Below are 12,311 nucleotides of genomic sequence, written 5' to 3' on the forward strand. Positions count from 1 at the left end.
ATTATTATTATTATTATTAAGTGTAGTAACGCACACAGTCACATGATCGGGTCAATCAAGATATGCCCTCTCAGACATTATATCCTGCATTTTATTTGGACTCTTTTTATCGGAAAAGTGTGTGGTGTTTTAATTATAATGAAATAAATTGAAATATTAAAAAAACAATTTTATTAGTAATTCTTTTTTTAATCAATTACTAGAAATTCCAGACGACCCCAAGGTTGAAAAACACTGATCTAATTGTTAAAGACACAATGAAAATAAAAAGTAAGTAAGTTAAACATTTAATAACTCTGACTGTTTATGATTAATAATTGTGGAACTTCATCTGTCTCCACATTTGGCAGATTTTTCCATGTCAGTGCTCACATCTGGTTTTTGGTTCAGCTTTTAATGACCAATCAGCAGCTGTTAAATCTCCGGCTCCGTTTTCCTGTTGAGTCACCGCCATTTGAGGTTTTGATAAAATATAGAAATTTAATCGGATGCCACTTTCTTCATCTGTTTTGACCGCTGAGTTTGACTGAACATCTGAGTGAACACACATCCTTAAGCCTTCATTCATCACTGAGGTCACATTTGTTCATCCCCACCTTCCTCTGTGGATCCAGTAGCATTTGGAAGCTGCATCCGTCTGCTCCAACCACAGCTGGGCTCCTTCCACACCGCCGAAAGAAACGATCAAGACCTGCACCGACCGAGCCTTGAAGAGCGCCTGTAGGAAAAAAAAAAAAAAAAAAATCAGTTTGACCACTGACCAAGACTTCTCCTCTGCTTCTCCTGAGACCGTTTCCACATTTTCAGCTTCCATTAACGTCATTCTTTGAGAAAATGGGACGCAGCCGAGTGAGGACACAGTCTGTGAAATATGTTGGAATCTTTCGGAGCCAAAGTGGAGAAAAAAAAATCTCATAGTCTGCATAGTTATGACTGTGTTTGGGATAATCGTTCCTTATTAAATATATGACGCATCGTTAGCCTCAAGTCATATTTTTGGTCAAATTGGAATATCGGCATAACTTTACTCTCCTAACACTGCGGAGTCATTTTACGCAGATATCACAATTTGGCCCAAAATGTGTTCATTTATTTTTTTTATTTATTTATTTTATTAATTTATTTCAAATATGGAAATGGTACAAGTTTCCTGATTGCTACAAATTGACTTCTTTGCACAACATAATATAGAAATGAAAATTCAAGGGAGCATAAAAATAATAATACACACAAAACAGAAAAAAGAGGGAGTCATATTTGATTATTATCAATTACACTGGTCAATAACAAATTTATTGTTGAAGTTTTTTGAGCTGATTTAGGATCATTTTGGTGCTGAATCCAAAAATCACATTCATTTTGCTCAATCAGGTCAACTTTCTGAACTATGCTACATATTGGCTTTCTAACATTTTTGCTTACATTTATGGGCATTTTCACATCATATGATACAAAATTCTTTCATATTTCTTGCAATAAATGAGTTCTGAAGATTTTACTTTTGCCAATTTATGATGAATTTTTTTTTTTAATATTACAGGTGAATGAAATGGCTTTGACTAGAAGATCTTGCAAAAATAAGCCTGACGTATTCTGCTACATCTGCGGTGAATACACCATTGTACCTAACAGGAATCAAGTGATCAAATGATTTTTTTTTCTCTTAAAACCTATTTTGGGTGAGAACTACATAAAAAATCAACTGATAAAGTCACAAAAATGTAATCAATTTTGTGAGAAGATCAAATGTTTCAAAATCAAATTAGCAAAAAAACCTGACCTGATTGAGAAAAACAGATGTCATTTTTGGATTTAGCGGTGCAGAATGGTCCTAATTCAGTTGAAAAAACCTAGACAACTTGCAAAAAACATTTTTTTGTAACCCAGTGTTATCAGTTGTTTTGCCTTGTATATGACTGCAATACTTTTGGAAACTTTGGACTGCAATAATAATAATAATAATAATAATAATAATAATACTACATCAGTTTTATATAGCGCTTTTGTAAGTACTCAAAGACACTTTACAATAAACAACCAAGGGACAAACATACATCCAACGGGTAAACAGATATGAAGTTAATACTAAACGGTAATCAAAGAACAAATACAGAGACAAATACTGACAAAAGAAAAACACACAAAAGAAGGTAGGTGAGAGTGGAGGAGGTTGAACGGGCAGTCAGTTTTCGAATGATGATCTGAAGTGGTGGGATTTGAGTTGGCTTTTGAATGAGGTGAGTGTTTCGGAGTTCCGGATGTGAATGGGTAGAGAATTCCAGAATTCTCCATCATATGTGTTTTTATGTGTATATACTTAATTATCTTATTATTACCCACTACAACATGGATTCATGAGTAAAAGCCATGGAGTTTGACAAATGACAGTGGATGGAGAGGCTTGTTTTATGTTCAGTTAATAATAGATTTGACGGAAAAAAGTCACTTTTTTTCAGTATTTTCCATTTTGATATAATAATCTTTGAATTGACTTTTGAACACATGTATGATCAGTGAATGAAATACAGAAAAATACATGATTTTCAGTCTCAAGGTTGTTCCATTCAGCAGAAAAAGTTGAAGCTTGGTACCAGTCATGTGTATGTCAAATTATATTCAATTCACATCAATATTTGTTGAGTTCTAATTTTAAATGTGTGGTAAATGGGATTTTCAATGTTAAATGTAAATGTCCACAGAGTCCACATTCCACAGTGGATGTGGACAATTTTGTGTCAGATACAAGATATCTATGGGTGGATCAAATTGGAGGCTAATCGGAGTAGTTTTGAATTTTTTTTTAATTTTCAAAAATTGCTCAATGATGACAGATAAGAAAATTGTGGATGTTGTGACCTTGCTGTGACCCTGAACTACTTGGCCCAAAATGTAATGGGTTGGTCCCAGGGCCTAGGCCTACCTGTGGGGAAGATTTGGTAAAGATGTTTGGAATAGTTTTCCCCTAAAGTTACAAACAACAAACAAACACACAAAGCAAAGTGATCACAATACCTCCTGGTGGAGGTAATAAATCATTCAGGAAAGGGTAAATGTAGAGAGCTACAGTTGTAAAAGTGTGGAAAGTGCAAACAAAAACATGTTAGATTCCCCATCATAGGTGTTTTTATGTGTATATACTAAATTATCTCATTATTACCCACTACAACATGGATTCATGAGTAAAAGCCATGGAGTGTGACAAATGACAGTGGACGGAGATGCTGTTTTATGTTCAGTTAATGATAGATTTGACTGAAAAAGTCACTTTTTCTTCAGTTTTTCTCTGTTTCTGATATAATAACCTTCGAATGACTTTTGAACACGTATGTTCAGTGAATGAAATACAGAAAAATACCTGATTTTCACTAAAAAATGCAAAATGCTGAGGACAATGTTATAATAAATCATTCAGGAAAGGGTAAATGTAGAGAGTCACAGTTGTTAAAATGTGGAAAGTGCGAACAAAAACATGTTAGACTCTCCATCATAGGTGTTTTTATGTGTATATATACTAGGTTATCTTATTATTACTCACTACAACATGGATTCATCAGTAAAAGCCATGGAGTTTGACAAATGACGGTGGATGGAGAGGCTTGTTTTATGTTCAGTTAATGACAGATTTTGCAGAATTTGCTCCATTATAGTTGAATTTACACACTCGATACCATACTGTTATGTGGATCTCCAACTCTGCTGACCCCAAAACTAAAATCTCCATAAACAGTCGTATTGTCCACATTGTAATGAACGTTTTGCAGGAAAATACTGCAGTGGTGACGTGCATCAGTTACAAGCAGGTCCAACAAATTAGGACTTTTATATCAAACTTTGGAGCTCAAGTGCCATTTGTTAATCAACACAAGAGCAGACCAGGACAAAAACTAATCCAATAATAGTAAGAATGTGACTGATGTTCTACTGACCTCACTGGCCTCCAGCTCGGCCACGTGGTCCCGTCACGGTAGTCATCCAAAATGTCTGATGAGACCAGCAGCAGCTTCTGACCCTGGTCCAAGAACTGACCCAGAGTCACAGACCTGACAGAAAAACACACAAAACAACAGACTCTACAGTCACACACGGCCATTTCAGTTAAATAATTAAAGCCAATTGTCCTACTGGTGTTATGGTTTTGTTATGACCCTGGAAACACACCTAGGCCGGAACATAACATTGGTTATTTGTTATTAACACATTCATCCAGTTCCTCCAGTTACTTCTAATTAAGCTAATACAATGCTAACTTAATGCTAATGAGAATAAACATAACTGTAGAAATATTTTACCACGTCTTAGTTTCTTGTACTTGATATTATATTACTACAGTATAACCCAGACACTGTTGGAATACAAACCTCCTTAAATTTTGTGTGAAACAGAGTAATTTGACAGATATATTCAAACTGAAAACCTACAGCAATGCTAGCATCTCTATTAGCGCCCGTGTGTGAAAAGCTAATGCTAATCCAGGTTTACTTTTATTCTCATTGACACTTAGTATAAAAAAAATAACACCTGCACAAAAAAACAGAAGGGAAACAGATCATTACATTCACACACATATAAATGAATAAATACATCAAGAAATATCCCAGTCCAAATGCAGATACAGTAAAAAAAAAAAATTATAATAGATGTGTTTACCTTAGAGGTTAGCATGCTAACGCTAGCTAACTGACAGAAGTTGAAGCTCAGAGTAGCTAATAGCAAGATACTTATTATTAGCTGAACATGAATTAAGTCTCAAACTCATTGGTTATTGTGGAATGTTTCCAAAAAAAAAATAATTGCATCATAAAACGAACTTAAAATTGGATTAAAATGTCTTTAACTTGAGGAACTTTGTGTTGTTAGCCTGGCTAATAGCATTAACTAGCAAGCTCTTAGATAAAGCACAATGCTAATTTTCATCTAAACTCATTTCCAGCAGCAAATTAGTTGCAAATAACTCTAAAAACTAACGCCTAAAAATGAAGTTGTATGTTGATTAAAACTTCCTATTCTGCAGGGCATAAATATTACCTGGGATTTGTCTCTGTTTGGAAAAAATGTTGGATTTCTGTTTGACTTATTAACAAATACATTGAAAAATAATATATAAATACAGTACAAACAAAAAGTTAGGGATGTTTTTTAATTTTTGGGCTTTTTTTTCAGTTGAGATTCTTGCTCAGCACTTTTTGCTTTTTTGTGTGTGAAATGAAACACATTGGTTTAATGACCAGACATAGTTTTATATAAAAATGGCAAAAATGACAAAAAAAAAAAGATAAAAAACAAATGAAATATCCTTAACTTTTTGTTTGTAGTGTATATCATCAGTAATTCATGATTTGGTCAATATGACAGGTGTATCATTGGATGCATTACTTATAAACCTTTGATTTTTTAACCCTTTCATGCACAAATTATGAGAACCTTAATCAAATTTTTTTCCTGTTTTTATTCCTCTTTAGGCATGAAAAAAACAATGTGATTGAAAATTTTCTTCTGAGGAATAAATTAAAAAATAAAAATAATTTAAAATTAAAAAAAAAAAAAAAATACATTAAAAAATATTAATGGAAAAAAAAAAAATTCTTATGAACCTATTTTTCATGAAGTTGCAAAAATGTCCACTCAGCTGGACACCACATGTTTAATTTTTGACGCACAGAAACATGTATTTACTGATAAATTGTGTGAAAACTGTGGGGAGGGCTGGTGATTCTGGGGGTTTATGCTCAGGAGAGATCTACATAATGTTACCAATTCATGTCAGAAAAGATATGTAGTGTCTTAAAACTTTAATAAAGATATGTGTTTAAAAAAAAAAACAAAAACAACGAAAAGAACAACAAAATCCATGAATATACAAGAGAACAGCTGTAGAACGGCTGTCCACTGTAGTGAACAGTATGCATGAAAGGGTTAATGTTCATGTCAGCTGATTTAATCTTCCATTGTACATTTTATAACTGACCAACTGTTTAATCACATAACCGTAAAGCACAAAACTATGGACACAAGTTCAACTAGTCTGTGGACCCACTTTCCGCTGCGTGCGTCAGTAAATGTGTTGTCGGGGCTCAGGCGGTCAGGGGTTTTTCCTGCAGGTTGCCCATCGACGGTCCGCAGACCTGCATCCACACCGTCCAGGAACGGCGTCCCAGTTGGTCTGCGCACAAAAAACACACACAACATCCACAAACAGCTGATGAAAACCTCCAACCGAGATAAACCCAGGTACACAAGAACCATCGAGCGCCAAAAGTCTGGATCAGATCTGGTGCTCTATGTCATTTTTCTGCTGCAGGCCTTGTTCCTATAGACCACAGGTGTCAAACATGCGGCCCGGGGACCAAATCTGACCCCCCAAAGGTTCCATTCTGGCCCGCAGGATGAAAGTGCAAAAATGAACCTGAACAGTCCAGGTTGTCCAGATCCTTTTGGTTCAGGTTCCACATACAGACCAATGAGATCTACAGTAAAAATAACAACAATAACCATAAATAATGACAATGACTAATTTTCTTTGTGAAAAATTATGTGGAAAAAATAACATTACACTGTGAAAATATTTATATTACAAAAACTACTCTTTCACAATAAAATGCAAATAAATACATAAATAAAACAAAGATGAACAACCTGAAATGTGTAATTTGAACAATATTCTGCCTGTTACTAAATGTTTGCTGCATTTATGGATCCACTGGGATCTGGTGTTTGCGTTAATAATAATAACAGATGGAATATTGTAGAAATTGTTCAAATTTTAGCTCCAAACTCCAAAATTTTCACAATATTCTGCCTGTTACCAAATGTTTATGGAACACTGTGTTTAATGTAAATGTATAAATAATAAGTCGAGGCATAATATTGTTAAAATTGCACTAATTTTTCAAAGGAAATTTCAGTTTTTTTCAGATTATTCACATCTTTTTTGTAAAATATAAAGATTTTCATTATTTAATTGGAGTTTTTTTGTCCTAAAACAACATGAAAAACTTGGATTTGTCATTATTTATAGGTTATTAAATGTGCATTTTTAACAATATTCTGCCTGATACTGAATGTTTTGTACATTTATGGATCCACTGTGATCTGGGGTTGGGTTCATAATACCAGATGGAATATTGGAGTAATTGTTCAAATTTTAGTTCCAAACTCCAAAATTTTCACAATATTCTGCCTGTTCCCAAATATTTATGTAACACTGTGTTTAATGTAAATGTATAAATAATAAGTTGAGGCATAATATTGTTAAAATTGCAATAATTTTTCAAAGGAAATTTCTGTTTTTTTTCAGGTTATTCACATCTTTTTTGTAAAATGTAAATATTTTCATAATTTAACTGGGGTTTTTTTGTCCTAAAACAACATGAAAAACTTGGATTTGTCATTATTTATAGGTTATTAAATGTGCATTTTTAACAATATTCTGCCTGATACTGAATGTTTTGTACATTTATGGATCCACTGTGATCTGGAGTTAGGTTAATAATAAGAGATGGAATATTGCAGAAATTGTTCAAATTTTAGTTCCAAACTCCAAAATTTTCACAATATTCTGCCTGTTACCGAATGTTTATGGAACACTGTGTTTAATGTAAATGTATAAATAATAAGTCGAGGCATAATATTGTTAAAGTTGCACTAATTTTTCAAATGAAATTTCTGCTTTTTCAGGTTTTTCACATCTTTTTTGTAAAATGTAAATATTTTCATAATTTAATTGGGGTTTTTTGTACTAAACAAAAAGAAAAACTTGGATTTGTCATTATTATAGGTTATTCAGTCATTATTTTACTGCTCTGACCCGCTTGAGATCAAATTGGGCTAAATATGGAACTGAACCAAAGAAGTTTGACAGCGCTGCTATAGACTAACAAATACAATATGACCTTAATTTGCACTAAAAGTCCTTGAAGAGACATTTTCACTGTGGATTTTGTGAATTGCGATGCAGAAAACGCCTTTTCCAGACCTCCAGCTGCAGAAGCTCGTCCACCTGCTCCTTCACCGCTGCATGACTGGAAAAACAGAAGACACGTCCAAGTGTGAACGGACAGATTTTATTTCCATTAATAAATAAAAATCAGACAGTGACAAACGCTAGTACCAGATCACATTACTCACTCCGATACCAGAGCTGTTTCTGCTCTTTTCATGTAGAAAACACATGTTACACTTACTAGATTACACAGTGATGGGCCTCCAGTTACTCTAATACTTATATTTGACACTAAACGTCCACATTTCACCTGATACTACTGAACTTAAAGTCAACTGTACATGGTATTAGACTCTGCATTCATAACTACATGTACATTTTCTGTTCACATTATTCATACAACCACAGAGTTTCACTCTTTCCATTACTCTGTCAGTGTCTACTGTGTATATTAAAACATTATACTTCATATTTAATACTTTCATGCACACTGGTCACTACAGTGGACAGTTATTCTACAGCTGTTCTCTTGTACATTCATGGGTTTTGTTGTTCTTTTCATTGTTTTTTTGTTTTTGTTTTTTTACACATATCTTTATTAAAGTTTTAAGACACTACATATCTTTTCTGACATGAATTGGTGACATTATGTAGATCTCTCCTGAGCATAAACCCCCAGAATCACCAGCCCTCCCCACAGTTTTCACAAAATTTATAAGTAAATACATGTTTCTGTGCGTCAAAAATTAAACATGTGATGTCCAGCTGAGTGGATATTTTTGCAACTTCATGAAAAATAGGTTCATAAAAATTTTTTTGTCATTATTACTTTTTTAATGTATTTTTATTTATTTATTTTTAATTTTATTTATTTATTTTTTTTTATTTATTTATCAGAAGAAAATTTTCTATCACATTGTTTTTTTTTTCATGCCTAAGAGGAATAAAAACATTCAGGAAAAAATTTTGATTAAGGTTCTCATAATTTGTGCATGAAAGGGTTAAGACTTTCTGTACATATAATACTTTATTTTCATATTTCAGGTTGGATCCAGTCCCCTAATATAATACTTGTTATTTGCATTTGCATTTATGCATTTGGCAGACGTGTTTTTTTCCAAAGCGACTTACAGGAGAAAAACCAAAATAAAAGAATAAAATACAAGAATAGATTAAAGACATAAAACAGCTGTACAATTAAAAACAGTGAAGATACAGTAATTTATTATTTTCTTACTTAGATGTTACTGTACAGAATATTGTACAGAATATTATAAACTAATAATTATTAACTTATTTTTCTCCTGGACAGACTCTGCTCTAGTTTAAGAAGTTCCACTAACAAGACCATCAGAGGATTCTGGTGTGAAGTTTAAAGGAGATTCATTATAATAACAACAGTAATTAGCTGCTAGGGATGTAACGATTACCGGTATAACGATAAACCGCGGTAAAAATTGCCAACGGTTAGTATTACCGTTTAAATTCTAATTATCATGATAACCATGTTTGATTACAACACTTTTAGGGGGAAAAAAACCCTATGTAAAGATCTGCTTTTATGTCAAATATTTGAGTATAGTTTTAATTTATTACCATTTTGATTTTCTATCCCTAATATTTGGAACAAATATTCACTTTTAAAGTCTTTGAAAAGGTTTGTTAAGCATCTGTGTTATTTATGCAATAAATTATATACATTTTCAAATCGGATTTTATATATTTTTGTGTGTTTTTGGTCCTTTTATGTTTTTATTGTCGGTTAAAGTGGAAAACATAATAAACAGATGGTATAAGATGAAGTTGTGCTGAAAAAAACAGATCCCAACATGGGTATAGGAAACATTTGTTCTATATAGCACTGGTCAACACAAATTTGTTTCAGTTTTTGAGCTGATTTAGGGATAATTTTGGTGTGCTGAATCCAAAAATCACATTAATTTTGCTCAATCAGGTCAACTTTCTGAACTATGCTACATATTGGCTTTTGAACATTTTTGCTTACATTTATGGGCATTTTCACATCATATGATACAAAATTCTTTCATATTTCTTGCAATAAACGAGTTCTGAAGATTTTACTTTTCCCAATTATGATTAATGGTTTTTTTAATATTACAGGTGAATGAAATGGCTTCGACTAGAAGATCTTGCAAAAAAGCCCGACGTATTCTGCTACAGTTTGTAACACTTAATAAATATACAGGGTGGGGAAGCAAAATGTACAATGAACATTTAGTGTTTTTTCTCAGCAGGCACTACGTCAATTGTTTTGAACCCAAACATATACTGATGTCATAATCATACTAACACTATTATCCATACCTTTTCACAAACTTTTGCCCATATGAGTAATCAGGAAAGCAAACGTCAAAGAGTGTGTGATTTGCTGATGCACTCGTCACACCAAAGGAGATTTCAAAAATAGTTGGAGTGTCCATAAAGACTGTTTCTAATGGAAAGAAGAGAATGACTATGAGCAAAACTATTACAGACAAGTCTGGAAGATACTATTAAAGAAGAATGGGAGAAGTTTGTCACCCCAATATTTGAGGAAACACTTGGGCAAGTTTCAGGAAGAGTGTGAAGGCAGTTATTGAGAAAGAAGGAGGACACAGAATAAAAACATTTTCTATTATGGACATTTTCTTGTGGCAAATAAATTCTCATGACTTTCAGTAAACTAATTGGTCATACACTGTCTTTTCAATCCCTGCCTCAAAATATTGTACATTTTGCTTCCCCACCCTATATCCTGTTAGAAAATGATTTTTTTTCTCTTAAAACCTATTTTGGGTGACAACTCTATTGAAAAATCAACTGATAAAGTCACAAAAGTGTAATCAATTTTGTGAGAAGATCAATTTTTCAAAATCAAATTAGCAAAAAAACCTGACCTGACTGAGGAAAAACAGGTGTCATTTTTGGATTTAGCGGTGCAGAATGGTCCGAATTCAGAAAAAAAAACATTTTTTTGTAACCCAGTGTAGTATATAAAGGCAAAATCAAAAGGACTGAAAAACGGACAAAATAGGCTCAGACCACTAACTATTTGAAGGTTTCTGCAACAGAAGGGACATTGTGCCAGTTATTTTGTTATATTATTATTTTATTTTTTTCTAAATACAACTTGGTTAAATTATTTCAGTGTGTGTATTAGTACTTTTTGAACATTTTGAGCACAATTTCAACAATACTGTGATAATTTTGGTCACAATAACCGTGATATGAAACTTTCATATGGTTACATCCCTATTAGCTGCATTAGCTGATGTTAGCATAAATATGTATTGAATTCTATGGTCTGTCAGCTAGCATGCTAATTAGCTCAGGTAGTTATTATTAGTGTGTTTGTACATTTCTACTTTTATCAACACGACTGTATGTGTAATACATAACTAATGATCTGAAATGACCTGAAGGGCTTTATTATGACATTGTTTCTGGGTGTGGGCGGCAGTTTTCAGTAAATTCTGGTTTTAGTACTCATTCTTCTGCGGCTTCACCTCTATAATTCTGACATTTATATAACAGTTATATATCAGTAAACTGCCTATATGGTGGCATGTTTGGATGGTAGCAGAAGTGTTTACATGGCTGAAAGCTGCGATTTGACTGCAATATGTCGCTAATTTTACACTTTGAATCTTTAATTAAGTACTTTTAAAAAAATCTTATTTATGTTTAATGGTCACATGTTGAGATGACCATAAAAATCCGATGATACAGCATGAAAAAAGGTTCTTATTTTCTTCCTGTTTTCATACTTACTGGTACGACTTCTGCCAAATGGCCTCTGCTTCGGTCTTTTTCGTCACTCCGAGGCTAAAAAACAGTTGCATAAACACATCATAGTACAGATTTATTAGATTTCAGGTGGTTTGTTTGTGTGTCTTAATGTGATTTTGTGAGGATGTTGAAGATCTCGGCCGACCTTTTGTACAAAGTTGCTCCGGCTGTGATCAGGCCGAACAGGGTGGTGATCTTATTTGGAACGAAACTCTCCAGAGACTCTGACAGAGAACAAAGAAGCTCTGTTATTTGTGCAGTGTCATTGTATTTGGAAATAAGTGTGACCGGGATTATGTTACACCATCCTCATGCCAGGAAGTGTTAATCCACTGACTCGACTGAACTGATCTGCTTTAACTCTGCGCAGGAGTCGAGTTTTTAGGATAAAGTCAAATTAGACGAAGACACGATGAATTAAGTGTAACTGGAACAAACACAGTTCAGCTGAACATTAAAAAAACATGAAATAAGGATAAATTAGCAACAAATGCTGCTAAGTTTTAACTCTAGGAGTGAATTTTTAACCCCAGACTCCATCAACATGGTCTGGATTTTGATATGGATGTTGAATGTTTGAGAT

The 12,311-nt window shown here is 33.3% G+C and overlaps 1 protein-coding gene across 1 annotated transcript in view; it reads right to left on the minus strand.

Annotated features, from left to right (window-relative positions):
* The window catches only part of LOC115414891 (uncharacterized), a 185,128-nt gene that overhangs the window by 396 nt on the left and 172,421 nt on the right, over window positions 1-12,311 (minus strand). The gene's annotated exons all lie outside the window — the stretch shown is intronic.

Source organism: Sphaeramia orbicularis, chromosome 24 (genome assembly GCF_902148855.1).
Source record: "Sphaeramia orbicularis chromosome 24, fSphaOr1.1, whole genome shotgun sequence".
In the NCBI taxonomy this organism is placed as follows: Eukaryota; Metazoa; Chordata; class Actinopteri; order Kurtiformes; family Apogonidae; genus Sphaeramia; species Sphaeramia orbicularis.